Here is a 10,518-nt window from a genome sequence, read left to right as displayed (position 1 = left end):
AAATACTTCCAAACCATTTCATCGAAATTGTCTTTGATTAATCCTCTTCTTTAAGAAAATCCTTGAAAATGCAGTTTTATCAGTTCAATTCATAAGTCCATCAATCTTAATACAATATCCATAAATCCTGAATCCTGAATCCATGTCCTCTTCCATCCAAACGTCCTCTTCCACTGGAATGGTCCTCTCCTTACTGAACGTTCTGATTGCAGACTCTAATTGACTGAAGATCTCAAATATACAATCTCTTCCTCTTCCTCTTCCTCTTCTTCTTCTTCTTCTTCTTCTTCTAATTTAACAGGAGAACAATGATACCATGAATATCTACCTAAAACTTTGACAGAAGATGGTGAAACCAATACAACTGTATAAGGACCTACCCAATTTTGTTCTGTTGCTGATGTCTTGGCAAGATTTTTCACATAGACCATATCACCTGGTTGAAAATTATAAAGAGAATAATCGAATGGACCAGATTGAATTAATACTCCCATATCTTGTAATTCTCTTAGCATCTGCTGTAAAACACTTAAAAACGAAGCAATTTGGCAATCACCTCCTAAAGAGTGATGCATAAACAGCCTTATAAGTTTTTGCCTGTAGTGGAGCATGTCCAAAGAGTATCTCCTTTGATGATATATGTAGATCTGCTCTTGGTCTTGTACGTAGGTAAAACAAAGCTATGGGAAGAATCTCTGGCCATTTAAGATGACTTTCAGCAAAGAGTTTCCCAACCATAGTCTTGAGTTCCCTTTTCATACTCTCCACTTTACCTGAACTTTTCAGATGATAAGGAACATGATATTTAGGTGTTATTCCTAGATTCTCATAGATTCTTCTAAGGATATCCTGAGTGAAATGAGATCCCTTATCCGAATGTATGGTTAAAGGTATACCAAATCTAGGCACAATTTCCTTGAGTAACACTTTCACCACAACACTAGCTGTATTGGTATTCGATGGAAAAGCTTCAGGCCATTTAGTTAGTCTATCGACTATCACAGGACAATACTTGCATCTTCCAGCTTTAGGTATACAGATATAATCAATCTGCAAACTCTTAAATGGACAATATGCTAAAGGCCTACCACCCAAACCTTTCTTTCTGAATAAACTTTGATTGAACTTTTGGCAGACTGGACAGCTATTACAGATCTTATTTGCAACAGTACTTATTCCAGGAGCAACCCATTGTCTCCTGATGGAATCCACAACAGCTTGCGTACCAAAATGACTTTTTGTGTGGATGGCTTGACACAAATAGGTATACAAAACTTTTGGTAACAATGCTCTTCCTGTATCAGTAATCCATATCCCATGTTCTTTCCCAGCTCTAAATTTACCCTTCCATTTCTGGATATCTGAGTCTACATAAGCTTTCTCTAGATTGTCCGAATCAATAGATGTTAAATTCATCACATAAATTGGAGCATTCTGGGCTGCATACTTTGCAGTGATATCAGCTCTATGATTTCCTTTAGAGATTGAATCTCTACCACGAGTATGACTCCAACAATGAATTACTGCCAGCTGTTTTGGCTTTTGGATTGCTTCTAACAACTCAGTTATTATTCCTACATGAGCTATTGGTTTTCCCGATGCAGTAATAAAACCCCCTTGTTTCCAGTTTGTCCCTGTTGCGTGACAAACAGAAAATGCATACCGAGAGTCTGTGTAAATATTCACACGTTTACCTTCAGCTAGAAGACATGCTTGCTTCAATGCCACCAATTCAGCACCTTGAGTACTAAGATTACTAAGTAATCAGCCATAACACAATGTCTCAAATTCTGTGACAATTGCAGCACCAGTATATCTGATTCCATTACATAAATATAATGATCCATCTGTGAATAACACCCAGTCTGGATTTTCGAGTGGAGTATCTTTTAAATCCATCCTAGGCATATCCATAAGATCTACTACTTCAACACATTCATCCAATGGCTCACCATTCTTAGGCAAATCAGGAAGAAGAGTAGCTGGATTAAGTATGCTACATCTCTCCATTCATTCATTCAATCATTCATTGATGTTCTCACTACCTAAGAGAATAATTTCATACTTAGCTATTTGTTGGCCTGAATATATTTGAGTATGAAACTTCCTCATTAGTGCTTCTATTTGATGTGAAAAATAGAGCATCAAAGAACATCCCAAAACTAGATCAGCTGACTTCTGGATTAACACAGCTGCTGCTGCTACCCCCCTTAGACAGGGTACTGTCCCCGCAGCTACTGGATCTAATTGAGAGTTGTAATAAGCAATTGGACGATAACTTTGTCCTAGAGTCTGTGTCAACACACCAGAAGCTCTACCCTTTGTTTCATTGACAAACAGCTGAAAAGGTTTCTCATAGTCCGGGATTCCTAACACAGGTGCAGATAGAATGGCTTCTTTCAGCTTATCTAAGGCTAATAGATGTTCAGGCTTTAGTTTTGGAGGTTCTGGTTCTGTATTCCTGGTCCAAAAATCTCATCTTTGGCAATATGCATCTCATCAATAACATCAGAGAAAACTGTGGGCTGGATGAAGTATCCTCTTTCTCCCCATGATCCTCCTCCATATTCCAGTTTGGCCCCTTCCTTCTTTCCACTCTCAATAGGTCAAATATTTTGGTGTACCTCTCCTTATCAATCTGAGGGCCCTGTTGTACTTATGGGTTCAGAGGATCCCCAAGAGTGTATTTCTTGGCATGCTCTCCACTTTGCCTAACAAATTCATCATAAATACATTCCTTCACAAAGATCCTTGATGCTGCTATGCAACACTGGCCTTGGTGGTAGAATGCACCATGATGTTCAAATTCCACAGCAATCTCCAAGTCAGCATCAGCAAATATGATGCAAGGGCTTTTCCCCCCAAGCTCCAAGCTAACCCTCTTCAGATTGCTCTTCCCAGCAGCCTCTTTGATTAACTTGCCAACCTCTGTGAATCCTGTGAAGGCCACTTTATCCACATCCATATGAGAAGAAATGGCTGCTCCAACTGTGGGCCCATAACCCGGCACAATATTCACTGCCTCTTTCATGAGGGATGCTGCATAAAGTGCAGAGAGTGGGATCTGCTCCACTGGTTTGACCACCACAGTGTTTCCACAGCAAAGCTCAGGTCCAATTTTCCAAATGAACATAACCAAAGGAAAATTCCAAGGAATGATTTGGCCACAAACACCGACAGTTTCATGTCTTGTGTAAGAGAAATACCTTCCATCTATTGGGATAGTACGACCCTGATTCTTATCTGCCCAGCTTGCAAAGTAGCATAATATCTTCACACAGCCCCCCAAGTCCATCAGATATGCATTGGAAAAGACTTTTCTACCATTCACAGATTCTAATGTTGCCAATAACAGACGATCTCTTTCAATTAAATCAGCCAGCCTGTTTAAGAGCCTTCCTCTCTCTGAGGAATCCATTGTCCTCCATGGGGACCCACTTTGAAAAGCTGATCTTGCTGCTTTCACTGCCTTATCTTTTCAAATTTACTCCAGGAATTTGGATACTTTACATGTTTTTCTAGGACTTGTATAAGAGACTTTCATGCCTGCTTTAACATACGGTATGTGGGAACTGAATTCAGGTCCAGTTCCAAGCAGGCTAGTGGCCATGGTGTCATCCCCTCTGTTTTCCTTGTTTCCTCTACAAATTTGGCTCTATCATGGTGTGACAAGATTTCCCCCAACACATACCAACAATCCTCAAAGTCTGGGTCATGCTGTTTTACAAAAGCCTTAAAGATGTTTACAAATTTCCCAGAATCGTCATGGAAATTTGGGATATTTTGTTTCAGACTTTCCACATCTTCAGACCTGAATCTAGTGTGTTGTTTCATGTGGAATATACCATCATCTCATACGATTGGAAGATCATGAAGAGGAAACAGATTAATGGGGCTTTCACCCTTACTCTGAGTCTGCTGTTCCAGCTCAGCCTTTGATGTTACATCTTTGTCAGAAATACAAATGAAATTTGTTCACAAATTCAGTCATGTTGCCAGTATGGGAAGTACCAAGAGGTTGACCAGAGAGATTACCATTTTGAATACACAATTTCAAATTATCCAACTTTATCTGCAACAACTTTAACATTTTTTTGGTTTCAGAATCCCTGAAACACCAGGTCACAATAATTTTAACACAATAACCAATATGAAATAATATCCACCTCACCTTATATACAAAATAACCAGTAAGAATCAGAACTGGCATATGAGATAATAAATATAAGATGTTAATAGTTAGAATCAGTTGTGCAAACTCAATATCCATTATTCCTCTAAAATACCTGGGTATAACTTTAACAGTTTTGGCCAGCCAGCCTAGGATTTTTACTCTAGAACCTAGTGGGGAAGGGATAAATATGGCCAGTATGATTAACAGGGCAGTTGTTACTTTGGAGTGCTCTGGGGACATGCTGTATGGGATTTGGCAGACTTGTGCCACATTTTGACTTATCACAGTTCTCCAATTTTTCAAAAGGGTGATAGAGATCTATGACACTTACCTTTGCTTAATGATAACAGTGGGGGGACGCATTGGCTTATGTACCATCAGGGATAGCCGTGACTGTAACTTGCTATTAGGCAATAATGATTTTGAGGAAGGTGCTTTCACATTTGGAAAGGCTGGAGTTACTAACCTGGTTGTAGAACAAATGTTAGAACATATGAAGACACTGATAGAGATAAACAAACAGATCAGAGAAGGGAAGGAATTAGATGCCAAGATGATTGTGCAATTGTAAATAATAGAGAATACAGTCACAACAAAGAAGGGGGGGTGAGATAAAGCAACAGATTAAAAATGAAAGCCCAGAACAGCAAGAAGTTGCAGGGGCAGAAGCAGCTCCTGTAACTATCCTTCCGATAACAGATAGGACAATTGTGCAACCAGATGCTGGAATCATTCTTGTAAAGGGCTACAAACCTTTTACTGGGGGGGGAGGGTCTAGAAATTTTAAAAAGAAGGTTCCCTCAGTTTTTTGTAAATCCACACAAGGCGATCAAGGAATTTAAAAGGGCAGTCAGGCTTTACAATCTGAATTTCGAGGACATAGAACTCTTTTTATCAGAGTTGCTTAGCCCTAGCGAGAAGGAGAAGTTTATCGCTGATTTGAGGAGCAATCCCAATCTTGCATCGTGACCAGAACATCATCAAGATTTGGAGCTTTCATCCCATGCCAATATGTCATATCTTAAGAGGCATAAGTAGGATGTGGCAGAAGTGATGAGGCTTCATGCCAGAAGATCAAATGCATGGGGCTTATTTGAAAAGTTGAGGCAGGGGGAGGTGGAACACCGGAGCATTTATCTGGACAGATTGTTGGAGGCTGGGGAAACTATCCTGGGTTTTAGGGACATGACTGCTGAGGACAACATTCAGCATGTCAGAAGGCAATTTGTAAAGGGGAGTCTGAACTACATCCAGACATATTTTAAACTACATTGCGCACAATGGGAGACCATGCCCATTGAGGAATTGAGGAAGACAGAGGCTTATGTCCATGATTCCAGGGATAGTGAATCTAAACCATCTAAGACCTCTGATAAAGACAGGGAGATTGCTGAGCTCAAAAAGCAATTGAAGGAAGCTCAGAAGGCTAGGGAGGTAGAAAAAATTAAATTATGGCTCTGATGTCCAGTAATCAGAGGAGTCAGAGCAGGCCTAGGCAATCTTTTAGTGGCAGTGCAAACAATGTAGTAAAAAGATGTTTTTTATGTTCCAAACTTGGCCACTTGGTTAGGGATTGTAGATTTAAGTCCCAGTTTAACTTTGGAAATAGAAGTAATAATAACAACAAGAGGAACACATACAATAATTCCAGATATAGTAACAACACTAATAATAACAACAGAGACAACAACAAATACAGTGATAAGGTGAAGGCCAGATGTTGTGACCATGACTGTGCCAAGTTTAGTGATTCCCTGAGCTTGTCAAAGATGGAGGAATACCTGTCTCAAGGAGCCAGACCTCGTACCTTATGAACCGAGAAAGCAGCCTTAGTTGTTGCAAGAATAGATAAGGGCAGTGACAATGATGTGGCAGAGGAATGTGGTAAAAACAGAATGGGTGCAGAAGAAATTATGAATTATGGTTTGGTAGAGGTAACACAAAGTTGCAAAGATATGACTGAGGAGGAGTTGCAAATGGAGGAGGATTTAATAGAAATTAAGGAGAGAATTTATGGGAAAGGAAACAGTGATGTGGGGAACACTGACAGAAAACCAGGCACATCTGCACAAGTTCTTGATAAAAGCTTGAAGAAGGTAGTATTCCTTGATTCTCACTATGGGGGGACAGAAACATCATTCTTTAGTAAGACTGTGGATCATTTACATGTACAGCAAGGTCAAACAACAAGGGCAATGATTATAGACAGGTGTTCTAATGGGGATCTCTTGGAAATAGACAGTGTCAACAAGGGAGATGGGCTCCTGCAGACCACTGAGAAGGAATGTGCTAAATTCTCAGACACAGGCACAACCTCTTCTCTATCACCAGCTAAGGAAGCTGGAAGGGAAAGTGGAAAGTCTAGTAGCTACAATACTGGAGGAATTTTAAAGCTAGATCCTGGAGCTAGGGAATTTGTACCAAGCCTACTTCAGGGTTGAGTGCATGAAGATGTAGCACACTGTCAAGCCTGTGATATTCCAGAGAGAGCTGCCTTTAGAGTAAATTCTCAGTTAATGCATTTGAAGGAATTCAATTCCATAAATGTCAGTAGCCAAGAGAAGAATAAAATGACACCAATAGGGACAAAGGAAGAATCTACAGCACTGACTTTGTTTTCTATGCAAAATACATCTGCAGTTCAGTTTCCTGTTATTGACATGGAGTCTAGGGAGCAAATACAAGGAGAAAGCATAGACTCACAGGATTGGGATGTAGTCATGAAACTAAAACACATTCCCATTTCTGAAGAATTTCCTTTAACGCAGAGAAATACCTCTCCTGAATCTAACTTTGCACAAGTCAAGCAAAGCATGTTCAGTGAAGAAAGCACTCTACCTTACTCATGATCTGGAAAAACTGAGATACACTTTGACACTGATAGGCCCATGAATTGTCCAGGGATGCCAATTCAGGCATTGGCAGTCCAAAAAGCCCTTTTTGAAGGAGACATACCATCATTACACTCACAGAATCCTGGACCAGCACAGACAAAAGTCCTAGAACAAGATCAATGGGATTTGGGGGACATTGAGATAGAAACGTCTTTGGTACCTGTTGATCAGACAGCTAAAGACAGGGAACCCTTGCTTATGGTGACAATAGGAGATCAAATCTCTCCTGCTCTTATCGACACCGGTGCAACCTGGTCTATGTTGACATCAGCACCAGAAAATTGTGCACTAATGGGGTCTGTGAGGGTAAAAGTAGCCACTGGGCAAATGGAGATGGTGCCCAAGCTAAGATATAAGCTGGTGAAAATAGGCCCAATGACTTTAGATCATTCCTTTTTGTTGATATATTCCTATCTCCTGGGGAGTGATGTTCTCTGTAAATTAGGTGCCACTGTCCAGTGTGATAACTCAGGCCAGATATTCTTACACTAACCCAATCAGTCACTCAAATACCATCCCTTGCTATTCCTAGGGCAAGTGGAGGGTGATGAGGAGGAACAACATATGGGGAGTATTTTTGAAATACCGAAAGATATCCCAGAGGCAGTTTGGGCTAAGCATTCAACCGATGTGGGAATTTTAAAATCTGCCACCTCTGTTAAGATCGAGGTGAAAGAGAGTACTCCACCTAGAATTCCTCACTATAGGTTGAGCAAAGAGGCACAGAGGGTATCAGGTCCATTCTCCAAAGTCTCTTGGAACAAGGCATTTTGGTCTATACTATATCCGAGTACAACACACCTATTTTGCCCATTAAAAAGCCAAAGAAAGATCCAAATGCCAAGACACAATGGTGTTTTGTGCAGTATCTGAGAGCAGTGAAAAACTTTGTTAAGAAGGGATATGCGGTGGTACCTAGCCTGGCAAATATCATTGCCGAGATTCCAAGTAATGCAGCCTGGTTCACGATTTGTGGACCTGTGCTGTGCATATTTTACTGTACCCCTGAATGAGTCCAGTCAGAAGGTTTTTGCATTTTCCTGGGAGGTGTGTAAATGGAATTAGCTTGAGCCCATTAATAGTCAAAAATCTACCCATCCTAGGCGTAGAAATGATGTAATCCTAACCTCCCTTAGTGTGGAGGGGAGACGAGTTACCCACACATGACAATAAGTAACAAATCAAGAATAAGGGACTGCCCTTTCGGCAGTCCAAATCAATGTAGAAACTGCCATTTGTCCATTTGAATTAGAGGTGGACCACAGGAAGTGATGAAAGACACTATCTCTTTAAGTAAGTTAGTGAACTTCCTGTGGGGGCAATTGCCATCTCAAACTGGGGGCAGAAGCATCTCCTGAGGCCACAGAACGCTTACACTCTGTATTGTCACGTGGGTAAGTTAGGTTGACTTCCTTGGCCTAGCTGGGCCAATTCTAAACTATGCCTATCTGGCTGTTGGGCCTTGTGGCTTACAGCTTCATTTATTTAGCCTTTTAACCTTCTCTCTAGCCTCTCCCTTTCTCTTTATTCCTACTTTTTACCTACCAGATTGTAAATAAACTCCTCAACCAGATGCTGACTTGGGTCTGATTTAATTACAGAATCAACCTGAATTGTTGATTCCTGGTGGCCACATATTTTAATATATATCTAGAAATATTTAAATCTTCCTTTTTACAGAGGGAAAGCAAATCTGTTGGATAAGAATTCCACAAGTTTTTGGAGAAAGTGCAAATATCTTTTGCCAGATCCTGCAAAGAGATCTTGAGTCCATCATATTCACTGAAAGCAAGCTAATGCATTATGCTGATGATCTTTTGCTTATGTCACCAAGTGCTCGAGTATGTCAAAGAGAGCAAATATCTGTTGCAAGAGCTATGCAAAAGGGGACACAAGATTTAAAAAAATAAGATTCACTGGGTGTTACCGAGAGTCGAGTGCCTTGGCTTTGTTTTGGAGAAGGGTATGAGATGGATTTCCCAAAAAAGAGTTGCACATATAAAGAAGCTGTGCATGCTTAAGACCAAGAAGCATCTCTGTGAAATATTAGGTATCATGGGTTACTGTAGGCAGTGGATACCGGGTTATAGTCTGATCTCAAAACCTCTAACAGACTTGACTAGGAACACTGTCTCAGAACCTTTATAACTGACACAGGAGCACAAGCATGAGATAGAAAAACTGAAAATAGCTGTGCTTTCCAGTCCTGCAGGTGGAATCCCTGACCATGCAAAACCGTTTCACCTGTTTGTGCATGAGGACAAGGGGAAAGCCAGTGCCGTGTTGATGCAGACTCTTGGGGATCAGTTCAAACCAACAGCCTATTATAGCTCCCAGCTAGATGGTGTGGCTAGGGGGAAGCCACATTGTATGAGAACAATTGCAGCTACAACCCTAATGGTTAAGAAATCTTCAAATCTGATTTTCCGGGTTAAGATGGCGGCAGAGTAAGAAGCAGCTCTTAACCTCTCCTGACCGAAACACACAAAACTCCTCAAGGGGACATAAAAACAAGTCCAGACGAACGGAGGAACACCACAACAGGGCACAGCGTGGAAGGTACGTGGAATTGAGACATTTCCAGCCTATAAAGGGCTCTCACTAAATCGCGGGCTGAGCAACCGCCCCACCCCCATTCCCTCCACACACAAGATCTAGAGCTCTGAAGCCAGCTAAAAAGAAATAGAGCAAGTTTGGGGCACCCATCAAGTCATTGGCAGCTCCGGGGCCTGTTCCTGAGAGCAGCAAGACTTAGGACCCCATTAAGCCAAAGAAAGCAGGCGAAATCTGAGCGCGGGCTCAGGATGCAGGGCGCACAGCGCAGGCTGAGCAGAACGCAGGAACTGCGGAGGTGTGGGTGGAGGCAGACACAGCCAGGAACTAAAGCCTAAGTGGGGAACCAGTGTGGACGGGTATACAACTGTGGAAGCAGCGCCCTGAGACTTGTAAAGAAACCTCCAGCAGAGGACAGACACTGAGCGCGAGGATAAATCTGAGAAGCTGCTGGGGTAATGATGGCTACTCAGCCTCAGGAAGTTCAGAAGAGAAAGAATAACAACAAGAAAAAGAAGTCTTTAACACTCGACAGCTTTTACACAGAGAAAATCCAGACAACGGAACAAACCGAGGAGGAGAACAAACAAGCATCTGGACCCTCCTCAAATAAGGAAAACTCCTCACAAGCTATGGAAGAGTTCAAAACTGAGATTTTGAGGAAAATGGAAGAGATCTGGCAAGAAAATAACTGTTTAAAAGGTAGAATCATGCAATTGGAAAGTGAGGCTCAGAAACCAAATGAACTGATAAGCAAATTGAACACCAGAAATGACCAGACTGAAAAGGAATACCAGAAGATTATGGCCGAAAACCAGAAGATTATGGCCGAAAACCAGAAGATTATGGCCGAAAACCGAAAGATTATAGCCGAAAATCAATCCCTAAAGGCTAGAA

General features: G+C 41.3%; 1 pseudogene; it reads right to left on the bottom strand.

Annotated features, from left to right (window-relative positions):
- Positions 1 to 1,460: 1,460 nt before the first annotated feature.
- Positions 1,461 to 3,433, bottom strand: LOC123253414 (annotated as a pseudogene).
- Positions 3,434 to 10,518: the final 7,085 nt, after the last annotated feature.

The sequence above is a fragment of the Gracilinanus agilis genome, chromosome X, assembly GCF_016433145.1.
Source record: "Gracilinanus agilis isolate LMUSP501 chromosome X, AgileGrace, whole genome shotgun sequence".
NCBI classification, from domain to species: Eukaryota; Metazoa; Chordata; class Mammalia; order Didelphimorphia; family Didelphidae; genus Gracilinanus; species Gracilinanus agilis.
Note: the sequence above shows the minus strand (reverse complement) of the source record. Positions and strands in the feature narration are given on the sequence as shown.